This window comes from Mesoplodon densirostris, chromosome 1 (genome assembly GCF_025265405.1).
Source record: "Mesoplodon densirostris isolate mMesDen1 chromosome 1, mMesDen1 primary haplotype, whole genome shotgun sequence".
NCBI classification, from domain to species: Eukaryota; Metazoa; Chordata; class Mammalia; order Artiodactyla; family Ziphiidae; genus Mesoplodon; species Mesoplodon densirostris.
In genome coordinates, this window is record NC_082661.1 from 211464056 (window position 1) to 211476929 (window position 12874).

A 12874-nucleotide genomic window follows, 5' to 3' on the forward strand; every position below is an offset into this window, starting at 1 on the left:
TTGCCTGGGGTTTAGTAACGTAATTGACAACAGTATAAATTATGAAACAACTAAAGCATTGATTTCAAATTGATTAAGTCAATTAATTCTAAAAATCAATTTTATGCATTGACTTTAAAGGCAATTTGAAGGAAAAATGGCCAAGGACAATTCTTCCAAACAGAACAGAGAAAATAAACTTTTCCATAAAATTTACACACTGGAATGCAAAACATTTGAAAATATCACCATTTCTACCTCTGTGCAGAATGAATATTGGACTATTATTACATGTCCCCAAACACCTATTTATAGAGATATTTATGCCTGTTCCTAGCTTTACATCAATCTCAGACATGTCCAATGATATTAACCGAGTTGTAATTTTTTTCCTAAATTTTAAATTGAGAATTAATTCAGATTTACTTTCAATTTTTTAAAATAAGCACATGTACTGTGAATGAAAAGGGGAGTGTGTGTCATGAAATGAAGCCAATGACAAACTGTAACAACCTGGAATTCATTCAGTTTCCTCCTTGGTTACTAGTATAAACCCAATGTTTTAATTATTTCCTGTTTGCTGACTCAGAATAATAGCCAAGTTTAAGCACCTAATTAGTTTGCCTTTTTTTTTTTTAAATTTAAATACATTGAGAGATTTGGGCAATCACCTCATGTATGTCAGGTCACTGGGTGCTTAATGTCCTCAGACATGGGGTATTATAGTCTCTCAAAACAGCTACCTGTGGGAATAACATTTATCAAGTAGACCCAAGTAACAGTCCAAATCTAAGAAGCTACAACTGAGAAGGGCAATAACAGACAGGAGGGTTTTAGTGGGGGCCCAACTTATCTTTTTTTTTAACTTAATTTTTATTTTATGTTGGCGTTTAATTGATTTACAATGTTGTGTTAGCTTCAGGCCTACAGCAAAGTAATTCAGTTACACATATACATATATTCATTCTTTTCCAGATTCTCTTCCCATATAGGTTATTACAGAATACTGAGTATCGTTCCCTGTGCTATACTAACTTACCTTTTTATGTGGTTCAACATTGGTTGAACACAAAGGCACATGAATGGATGACACCTAGATTTACAATCTCTTCCTGAGCTGCACTCATTTCTAAACTGAAGCCACAGAATGCAATCCCTATCAATTTAATTACAGCAAGCTAACCGAAATTGTGAAAAGCATGGCGTTTTCTGTGTCTAAGAAAAGCCAAATACTGTTGGGAGAATTCCCAGACTGAGGTATTCAGAACGGACACTCAGTTACTGGATCAAACCACCATTCCATTCAATTCCCTTTTGAACTGTCCTGATAAATGTTCCAATTAGTCCAACTTTCTAATTGGTTAATGTGGCTGGCTACCCCCAAATTAACATAATCTGCATACTGAGCTACATACTTTAACTACATTTTCAAGTGATCTGAGCTAGGAGAAATAGTTGGTAAGTGTTCCCTGGGTACTGAAAAGTACAGCAAAATAGGTAAAGGCTAAGGATTAGGTTCCATTCATTGAAAAAACTAGAAAAACCGTCTACTGGGGCTTAAAAACAAACAACCAACAACAAAAAAACCCCACAAACAGCCAAGGGGAGAGAGAAAGCGAGGGCCAAGTGAAAGGACAAAATTTAAAGTATTAAGTAAACATTTTCTCTGGAATTCAGGTTTTTCCCTCACGTTGCAACAGAATGTACTAAGTGGAAGCATTTTCACAGATGAATTTTCTTGGAGGACAATGAGGTGAGTGGAATTAGCACATTTTCTTTCCTTCCTTCCTCTGCAAAATATAAAGTGCCATACTGGAGCCTTTTGATTTATCCACAGTCTCAGGCATTAACATTCATAACCCTCCATTTATAGCATTTATAACCCTCCATTTGGGGTGTGATGTAGCAGCTGGCATTCTGCTGTTCAGATTTTTGGTTCAGCTCCATTCAGGAACACGGTAGAAAACAATCTCCCTGTTCCTTTTGGAAAACAAATCAGTTTTGGAAAGCAGATCGGTTCGTAGCTAAGGGTTTGCCCCTGTAATTTCAAGGGGCATTTTTGTAGATGTATGTATACTTCTTTACTATAAACCCAAGCAACTTTGTTTCCAGTTTTATTATTTGTATGTTGTAACTAAGAATGCAACACCTAGCTGCCAGTAGAAATAAAAACAAACCATTGAAGTTCAAGAGCAAATATGTTTTCCTGACCAAAGGGTAAATGCAAAGAGCTGAACTGTTCATGTTCACAGGACTAGAAATTTTAGCTAACACGAAGAGGTATTACACTTCGGAAGCAAAACCAATCAGAAGACTTCCAAACATTTACAGCTTTCCCCCCAATAAGACAGGAAAATATTTCTACCATTTTCTTGATTGCTTAGTAGAAATTTGATGAATTATGTCCCTGCAAAAAGACATGCTGAAGCCCTAACCCCCAGAAACTCAGGATGTGATCTTATTTGCAAATACAGTCTTTATAGAGGTGACCAAGTTAAAGTGAAGTTACTGTAGTGGGCCCTAATTCAATATGACCAGCGCCCTTATCAACAGGATATGTGCACACAGGGAGCACACGTCGTGAAGATTGGAATTGTGTTGCCACAAGCCAAGAACTCCAGGAAGTGAGGAGAGAGGCAGGGGACAACTTATTCCCCAGGTTCTTTAGAGGGAGCACAGCCCTAGCCAACATGTAAATTTGGGACTTCTGGCCTCCAGAACTGTGAGACAAGAAATTGCTGGTTTTCTGGGCTACCCTGTTTGTGGTACTTCGTCACAGCTGTGCTAGGAAACTAATATATCTACTAAAAAAATGTTTCCTTCCCAAATCCGGAATTAAGAACCTGACGAAAGTGTCTCCATCTTATGTAAAGGTTGTGCTCTGGAAATTCATCTGTAGGGATGCTAAGACTAGAATTTCCCACACTGACATGAGGATTCGATCTCCAGGCCTGTACTAACCTCTCGTTCAAATAAACTATCCTCAGTAAGCAGTCCAGAGTCAGTGTTTTGAAAAACTTTGGCCACGATCCAGTTAGAAACACATTTTACATCATGATAGTACACAGACACATAAAAGGGACACATTTCATAAAATTATTCTTACTTTGGATATTTTCTATTTTGTTATACTTCGCTTTATATAAAACACTGGTCACAACCTGCTCAATTGGTTTTATGACCACCAATAGGTCATGACCCACAGGTGAAAAACGCTATGCTAAAAACACATCTCCCTTGCTTGATGTGTAATTAATACTCAGTGAATGTTGCTGAATTAAGATCTATGTTCTCATAGGACAGAGAACAAACACTTTTCTTCTCTGTCCCACTGCCAGAATCAGCTCTGGGCCAAAGAAGTACAGATTTTGTAGAGCCTGGATGGCATAGAAAATCAGGGAGGAAGCGGGTCCAGATATGCCCAGCAATGGGCGTGAGAATGTCGTTCTAGATGACCGTGGTGGAGCTGACAGAGGATTTCCAGGTCTCTCTCTCTCTCTCTCTCTCTCTGTTTTTTTTTTTTTTGAATTTTATTTCATTTTATTTATTTATATATTTTTTGAATTTTGAATTTTATTTATTTTTTATACAGCAGGTTCTTATTAGTCATCCATTTTATACACATCAGTGTATACATGTCAATCCCAATCTCCCAATTCATCCCACCACCACCCCCATCCCTGCTTTCCCCCCTTGGTGTCCATACTTTTGTTCTGTACATCTGTGTCTCTATCCAAGTCTCTTTTAAATATTCTTTTCCTGCTTATATCACAGGATGGTGTCAAGGAGACTCAGGGACCCCTGGTTTTTTTTGGGTTTTGTTTTTTTTTGATTCCTCCTTACTTTGTGACCACAGCATTCTTTATCACCTGTATTTTGGTCTCTTCAAGTCAAAGAACTATTATACTTTGAGGGAACTGGGGAGCATCTCATTCTAATTCAATCCCTCTACCCAGCTAGTTCTACCCATGGATGCCCTTCTGATGACCACCTCTCAATCTCTAGGGAGTTGGAGGGGGGTGGTGAGGGTGTGTGCTTGTCAGGGAAGGGGATTAAAGTTTTTAAGCAGGGAGGGGTGGGATTGCTTCACCTACCTCTTTTGCATCTTTCCCTACAGTGAGAAGGTCAACAGGAAACTATGACTACCTGTGGACTGGCTGACACAGCCAAGAGCCTCACATTCCACTTTACAGGGGATCCTGGCTGGAGATGTGTTTAGAAGTCACAGGACAGAATCCTCATGCCTGTTACAATATTTAAGTTGTATTAATAGGCCAACTGCTCTCCTTAAAAAGAAAAGTTTATCCCTTACCTCCGCACGTGGTCAATCACCAGACTGTGTTGATTTCATCTCAGAAAGAGACAAGTCTTCTGAATCTGATCTTTCCTTTCCACTTGCACTGCCGTAGTCTTTCAGAGGGGCAGTACTCTTTTTCCCTGCCATCCAGAGCAGTTTACCCTTAATACTCCCACCAGATTTATCCCCCTAACCTAAAAGCCTCCCTGCTTCCCCTCTGTCTTTGGGGTAAGATCCAGATGTCTGAACCTGGCGCACAAGAGTCCTCCCAACCTCAGGGCAGTGAGCCTCTGCCGACCTCTCACTGTACTTTCATAACTCTGTCTGTACGTGCTGTTCCCTCTATCTTAAATGTTTCCGCCACCTCTCTCTGCCTGGTAAATACTTCATCTCTCAGCTCAAATGTCATCTAATCTGGGATGCCATCTCCATCACCCTGGAGAGGGGAGCGGCTTCTCCCTCCAGGCTCCCGGACACTGCTCACAGCCATAAGCCAGTGCTTAGCACACGACGCCGCAATTCCTGAGTTCGGATGCTTGCCTCACCTCCTGGCTTTGTCTTTATCTTTGTCCCACCAGCACCTAGCAAGGTGCATTCCGGGGGCTCAGTCAGTGGCTGTGGAATAAAATCAGCATCATCAAGACCATGCTGAGTGCTGACACTACCGTGTGATGACCTATTTTTAAAACATACACTGTTTATAATTCGTAAAATTAATTTTGCTAGCTGGAAGCATTCTCAGAGAGTTGTGTGTTGATTAGTTTAAGTTATCTTCTTCCCTGCGATTCCAAACTGAATGGAAGTGCAACCATGCCATGGGTTTTCTCCCGCCCTTATTTAGAAAAGAAAATTAATTTTCTCCCACTGCACAGAGGGGAAGCTCTGCCATTGTGCCAGTGATATAAACCCTGTACTTTCTGTCGGGTACAGTGAGCCCAGCAAAGGATTCGTCCAGGCAAGGCAATGTTTGAATATGGCCTTGCCACATACTCTATCTGTTTGTTCTGGCTTGAGAGCAGGAAAAGAAAATTTTTTTTACTTCATTGCAAACCCAAAGGTTTGGGTGGAGCTTAAAGAAATTTTTGGTTTAGTCACAAAACTATTTTCAATGCAGCTGGACGCTCTGATTTGTTTTTGAGATTCTTGTTCAGCAAACTGATGTTTATCATTATTACAGACACAGCAATATCGCCTTAGGGAGGGAGTAGCTTAGAATGTAAAAACGCAGTAACTTTCTTTTTGAGGGGGTTGATATTAGTGGACAAGAGAATACTTTTAGAACATTAGCAAATCAGTTAAAATGCTTTCTAATCTTTAGATACTGAAACAAAAGCAAAAGAATAGGGGGATACGTGCAGAAGGGAAGAAGGAAACAGGAAATTGGTTTTTTTTACTAACTTCTTTCAATTATTACCTTTATTATAACATTCTTAATGGCAGGTATATAATTTCCCCAGTCGTTCACTCTGAATGCGGATTTCTTGAGGCAGACAAAACTGTGCAGAAAGCAATGCGAATTCGCCTGTCACCTTCCAGCCAGTGAACTCTCCCCCTGCCAGAGGAGGGCCCTGCACAGAAAGATGAGTCAAGGACTTGTATCTACACTGCCATGATTTTACACTGGTTTGCAGGAGGACGAGTGACCGGCGAGTGTACGAAGGTTGATGTCCACCCAGGCTTGAGCTCTGTGAGCTTCCAAAGCCACGGGCCAGTGCTCATTCGGCCTTTTTTGAGTGTCTACTACTTATCAGAGCCTATGAGAGGGGCTGGAGAATCACAGGCTATTAAGATATGGGCTCAACCTTCCCAGAACTTATAGGCCAGCCGAGAAACAGAAACTTGACATTTGACCATTTTCATAAAAAAAGGGATCCAGAGCTACCACGTACCGAGAACTCTCCCTAATAAGCCAGGCTTTGGGCTGAGAGCTTCACGTACGTGATCTCACTCAATCCTTAGTGACATCTTTGGAGGAAGGTATTACTCACCAGATTTTTCAGAGAAGAAAAGTAAGTTTTAGAAAGGTTAAGCAACTGGTGGAAGGTCACAGAGCCAGGCGGGGCTGAGATTCACATCCTGAATCTCGGGTCTGTGGAAGCCAGAGCTCCAGACCTTGAAGTCAGAAGCTCGGTGCAGACCCACAGGTTGGGGGAGCTTAGGGGACGTAAGTGACACTGGGAGTGAATTGTGTGGGTCACACTGGAAAAAGATAATGGATAGGAGAAAAGTTCTCCAACAAAGGCAGAGGATGTGTGAAGGCGTCAGGAAGCACTGCAGGGGTGTGCCAGGCGAGGGCACTAGAGGAACTGAGAGAGACACAGACAGACACACATACGCACACACACACACAGAGGCAGGCACTTGAGTTTTCACCAAGTCAAGGAGTTGAAAATGAAGGAGAGTCCCTTACAAAAACACAGCATAGTTTATCAATGGGCTCCTCTGGCTGGCTTTTGGTTCCTAATATTAGTTTCAGGGGCTATTTTAACCTAGACAGCGAAGTTACATGTCTTCCCATCTCCATTTTGCTGGCAAAAATACTGAGGTATCATCTTAAGCTTTTCCTGAACCCTACTTAACTTTTTCTAGTGTTTTGGTTCCAGTCAATGTGATCTGAGAAAAGCAGTTCAGTTCTTCATTTTTATTTCTATGAAGTTCAAGTGTTCTGATTTTTATTCTTATATTTGATGAGAAGATACCATGCTTTCCTGACCCCAAACCTTAAAAGGTTTTCATAGAATGCATCCTGTGTCCCTTCCCTCTCCCCTTACCCAGTATTTTTATTTCTTTTACTGGGGTCACTTACTTTAAAAAATCAACTTCTAGGGCTTCCTACTATTTCTTTTTACTACCCTCGTCCCCACTATTTCCCATCAATATATCTTTCTTATGCAAGAAATAAAATCAGTTTCCACATCTGGCTTCTTGATGATCTGTTATAATGTAGTATCTAGAAAAGGCAAGTCTATAGAGACAGAAAGTAGATTAGTGGTTGCCTAGAGCTGGGATAGGGGCTTGAGGGCGGCTCTGGTCAGTTTGGGCTGCTATAACAAGATACCACAGGTTGGGTGGCTTCAACAACAGAAACATTTACTTCTCACAGTTCCAAAGATTGGAAGTCTGAGATCAGGGTGCCAGCGTGGCAGGTTCTGGTGAGAGCTCTCCCTGGCTTGCAGACTTCCACCTTCTTGCTGTACCTCCATGGATGGAGGTGGGTGGGGAGACTGTGCTCTGGTCCCTTCATCTCCTTGTAAGGGCACCAATCCTATCTTGGGAGCTCCACCTCCATGGCCTCATCCAAACCTACTTACCTCCCAAAGGTCCCACCTCCAAATACCATCACACTGGGGATTAAAGCTTCAGCATATGAATTTTGAGGGGCACAAACATTCAGCCCACAGTAGGGATTGAGAGCTAAAGAGCACAGGGTTTCTTTTTGGGTGACAAAAATATTCTAAAATTGACTGTTAGTGATGGTTGCATAACCTTGTGAATATACTAACAATCACTGAATTGTATACTTTAAGTAGGTGAAGTGCACGGTATGTAAATTTGTCAACAAAGCTATTACTAAAAAAGTTATTTCTGGTTCTTGTTAAGGGAGGAATAAATAGTGCTTTAAAAAGGTTTCATATAGTACGAACTGTTTTTTGGCAGTTCATTCTATCATCACATAAATATATAAGTATTACAGGAAAAACAGGGTAAAAAGTTTTGAGAGTTTCAAGAAATTTGATTCTATGGTATTTGCAGTGGTACTTCCCACAAATCATGCTTTAGGTCACTTTCTACTATTCATCCAATACAATGCAATGGTAGAGCATCACCTTAAGTGTAAAGCACTCTTGCTTCAAGGAATTGAAAGATAATGCAAGTGTAAGAGTAACAAAATCAAAAGAAAAGCAATATGCTACTACTCTTTACATGTGACTAGTTATCATTTACAAAGAACTATACTATTCTTTAACTACAAAATTTCTCCTCTAAGTAAGTGTGGTGGGTATGATCATCCCATTTTATAGGTGAGGAAAATGACCTGCCCAAATTCACATGGCTAATTAGCTGTCAGCGTCTGGATACGTTTCTTGACGGCAAGTTTACTCTCTTTCCATTGCTTTCCCCACTGTTCAGGGCTGACTCTCTAATGCCTCTCCTTTTTTCAGTGGCTTAGACAGGGCGATCTCTGTACAATTTAAGAATATCCTCACCTTACTTCATACTATCTTCTTTATCTGGAGTAATCAGCAAATATTTAAACTCCAGAGGTACTGCAACCATCACGTGAGAGTAGAGCCTACAGAGGTCTGTCTCGTTCTCAGTGATTCTTGTTACCGCCAAATACAGACCACGCTGGTGATGAAGTCTAAGTGCAGACAGTCAACCCCAGAAGGGTTAACCCAGACTTGAGGCGAGGCAGCTTTTAACTCCCTTGTAGACTGTGTTTGTGGAGGGGGGGAGGGCGGGGAGTGTAGGGAGTGCTATCAAAGTGCCAACGAGTTGGGAATAACACGGGTTTAAGGGATAAATTAACTGAAGGAGTCACCACGACAAGCAGTAGGGGGCTCTCTAACACCACCCAGGAGACTCACACGCAGGACCATCACTGCCTGGGTTGTTCCCTGGTTAAATCCCACATCATCCCCACGTTCCCAGTGTTTACTTGTTTGCTAAAGGACATTCTAAAAACCAGTGCTCAGAAAGACCAGATGAATTCTGCTGATAAGAAGATTCAGTGCAATGTTCCCATGCTGGATCACTGATACATGTTAACTAATCCTGTTGCTATAAACCTTCTTAAAGAGCCGTTGCGATTTAGAAGTATGGTGTGTTTCCCCATCGTAAAATGAATATTCAGTAATGTATGTTGAATATCATAATTTGCTAGGTAAAGTAACGAAAAAGAGAGTTACACGGACATTGTTCATCTCAGTTTCCCATTTGGATAAATAAACCAAGGAAAAAAAGGGATGCTAAACACGTGAAAACAGATGTCAATGCATTAAAACCAAAGGAATCTAAATTAATCACGAGTGCTCTTAACGTCATCCTCCATCATTTAGTCTTTGTGGGTACAAGGTGAGTTAGTGACTATTTGAAAGTTATGCTAGCAAATCAAAATTCTGCTGTGAAGTTGAGAGTTTTGTCATAGACATAAGAGTGAAGACTTTATTTCTTAGCCTACTGAAGTCTTTCTATACATAAAATGGAGATCCTTACCTACAGATCCATAATCTCTAAGGAAAAAAAAAACAATGGAATATGAATCATGCAAAGAGTCTGAGGTCTAAGTAAAGCCTAGAGTCTGATAAAACATACTATCTCTTTAGTGACAGAAGGTAAATTTAATACCTGAGAAAAAAACTTTTATTTCAATTCTTGATATAGTTTCTCTACTTAATTATGATATTATTTTATTTCTTTGGAATAACTTTTTCAGTTGGCAAGAATATCCATATAATGCTATACGGTGCAAATATTTTAGTATTTCTAAAAATACTTGGGATAAGTTAACCATCTCAAAAGACATATAAGATCCATTATTAATTTAAGCCATTTGAAGTGAACTTTAAGAACTGAGTCCTTCACTCTATAGAGGGTCACATTTTCAACAGTCAGCCTCTGCAGTTTTTCTACAGATCATGAGTTTCTGCAGAGTTACTCCCACCCTGGAAAGTCTGCAGATTACATTAAGTTGTAAACAGATCGCAAAATACATTAAAGCGAACGCAGGTATTTATTTCATTCTTAGCCTTTGACCTCATCTGTTAGTCTCATCTTAGTTACAGATAAGCAATAACAGATTTATCTTCTACATACTTTCACAACATGCTAAGAAAGGCTAAAAAGTCACTCATGGGAATTATAAGCTAAGTAGACACTGAGATGCAAACGTGCCATCTAATAAGATCATATGCTTATATGAAATTACATAGGGTAATATTATCCACACAGGTGCATCTCTATTATTATGCTAATTATACCCTCTATGACTGGATTCACCACAGTAATGTAATTGTAACTGTCTGGTAATGTGTCTGCATCCTCACTAGCATGTGACCCCTCTGAAGCCGAGTTGTGTCTTAATTTACTGGCAGTACAGTGTAGTGTTTGCTCATAAAGAAAATATTAAAAAACACTGTAAGTATGTTTTGTTCTAATAGGTAACACCGACCATCTAGTAAATGAAAGCATCAGTTATGACAAAGACACCTCACATAAGGTCCTGATATTAAATATGTTACTTGGGGATGTTGAGTAGTATAGTGTTAGCATCTTACATCTGAACACCTGCTGTCAATGGCTTTATACAAGCTATACTCACTAACCAGAGTTCAGATCAGTGTTTCTCTGTGTGGACCATTTGTACCAGATTTGCTTTCAGGAAGCTTGTTAAAATGTTGATACTTTCCCTGTCACACCCAGATTCAGTTTCAGTAAGTCTAGGGAAGGAAGGCAGCAGGAAGAAGCTGATTTTTTAAAATAAGGTCCCTAGGTAATTCTCATGCACCTAAAGAATGAGAGGCACTGGCCTCTCTGCTCAATACAAACATGAGTGAGCATGAGTTTCTCTAACTGATATTTAAAGCTATTCTTTCCCTCATCCTCTTTTCATTCATTTTCTAGCCCCTCGGTGCTCTTAAAGAGAAGGGAGCAAAGCATTCATCCCATCAGCCGGCATGTGCGCCACGAGGCTCTGCAACTTCCCTGTTCCAGGTGGGATAACAGCGCAGGCAGTTGGCAACAGTCATCTTTACTAGAGGGTCACAGAAATCCTTAGCCCAAAATGTTGAATTGGGCTTGGAAGAAGCCATCAGACATAGGTACAGGAAAGTGATCTGCATTAGCATTTAAATTCACAAGAGATCCATAACGAAGTGAACACCACAAACCTACCGGTTCCTTGCCTTCACGAGGTACATAATCACAGGCAGACACAGGCTGGAAGTGAGGATCGCAGGGTAATCAATCAAATTAAACTCTCAGAAACAGGGAGACGGTGAATGCACTGATCAGCAGTCTTGAATGCAAATTCAAATTATTCCTCTTACGTAGGTTTTTTAGTAAGGACTAACAGTGCAAAATAATTTTGGAGGAAATTACGCCGCTTCTATTTTAGCTTTCATCAAGTTAACTCTCTAAACGATATTTTAGCTGAATAAAGATCTGTTTGCTTCTTAACAGTGATTATATCACGGAGCAGCTTATTACAGAGTTCAGTAATAGCCAATATGCTTATCTAGAAAGAACTTGCTTAAGACACTTAAGAACTGACACCATTATAAGAAAAAACAAGGTCCCAACTTTAAAGTTGGAAACCAAATCAAGACTCCAAAAAGTGTACATTAGTTTTTAGTCTCTTGCAAGTTTCAAGCATGTGGACATTTCCCCTGAATTAATATAGACAAATTTCAGATCTATCCATAAATCACTCTGTGCTCCCTTGGGTTGGGTTATCAATTTTAGAAAAGGAATTCAAGGGACACCCCCATCAAGTTCCCATTACAGTGCACTTGTCCTTACAGTGAAAGGAAAACAACTACACCGTTTTATCTCACAGGGTCCATCTGCAGGAACCATTTTCCAAATGAACACTCAATTTTTGTATACCTTATTTTCATGTTAAAACATGAACATCCAGTAAAATATTGGTGGCATGGTTTTTAAAAATAAAATTCATTTTTTTGTCTGTTTTTTTTTTTCAATCTTATAGATAGACCACATTCACCATTTGACTTTTAAAATCACTTCCACTAACAGTTTCCTTAAAGGAAGCATTTACATGGAATCAAATGCCACTGCATGTAGAGCAGGTGCAGCTGAAATAGGATAATATGATTGGCAAAAGTAATTCTAAAAATCCTAAAACACGATCTTGGGCAACTCAGACTTCCTTCAAGCCTCAGTTTTCCTGCTGTGAAACTGGAGGGCTGGACTCCATCACCGCGGAGGTGACTTCCAGCTTCAACATTCCGGGACACCTTACTCACGTATTAGTTCAACAGCAGTGTTCTTTTTAACAAGCCCTTTGTTTAAATTTACCTTTTTCTGCATTGGTATAATAACTCTTCCACCTCACCCTCCACAATCCATATTACAATCATTAATGAACAGAACAGAGCCTTGCGCTTAATCATTCTTACAGAGCAGTTTTTTTGTTTAAAGATGTCATCTGTGTAATAAACCTATCTGGAATTATTCATGGGGAAATAATAACCTTAACGTTTATGTCCATGTATTATTAAGTACTTATTGATAGAAAATCCTTGCCTAGATCTGAACTCCAGCAGAGAGGGCTCCTAAGATGCATTTTTAAAAGGTCTTTCGCCTGTCGACATCCTTCAAAATGAGCTTAGAGCTCACCGCGGCTTCACAACATTGCTAAGAAGCTGACTCAGTTTTATTTTAAACCTGCTCGATATATTCTTCACTTTCTGTTTTTCTTCAGATGTCAAAGCTGTTTTCTTATATTTACTTTCATTCAAGGAAGGCAATAACTGAACAGACTCATCAAGTGAAGAAGATGACATGCTGGGCATAAGTGTCAGCAAAAGAAGCGATCAAATAGCTACATTTCTCTGGTCTTGTGGAAGCACATTG

The 12874-nt window shown here is 39.9% G+C and overlaps 1 protein-coding gene across 8 annotated transcripts in view; it reads right to left on the reverse strand.

The window, feature by feature from the left end:
- Nucleotides 1-12874, reverse strand: part of FAM13A (family with sequence similarity 13 member A) — a 332218-nt gene that overhangs the window by 88758 nt on the left and 230586 nt on the right. The gene's annotated exons all lie outside the window — the stretch shown is intronic.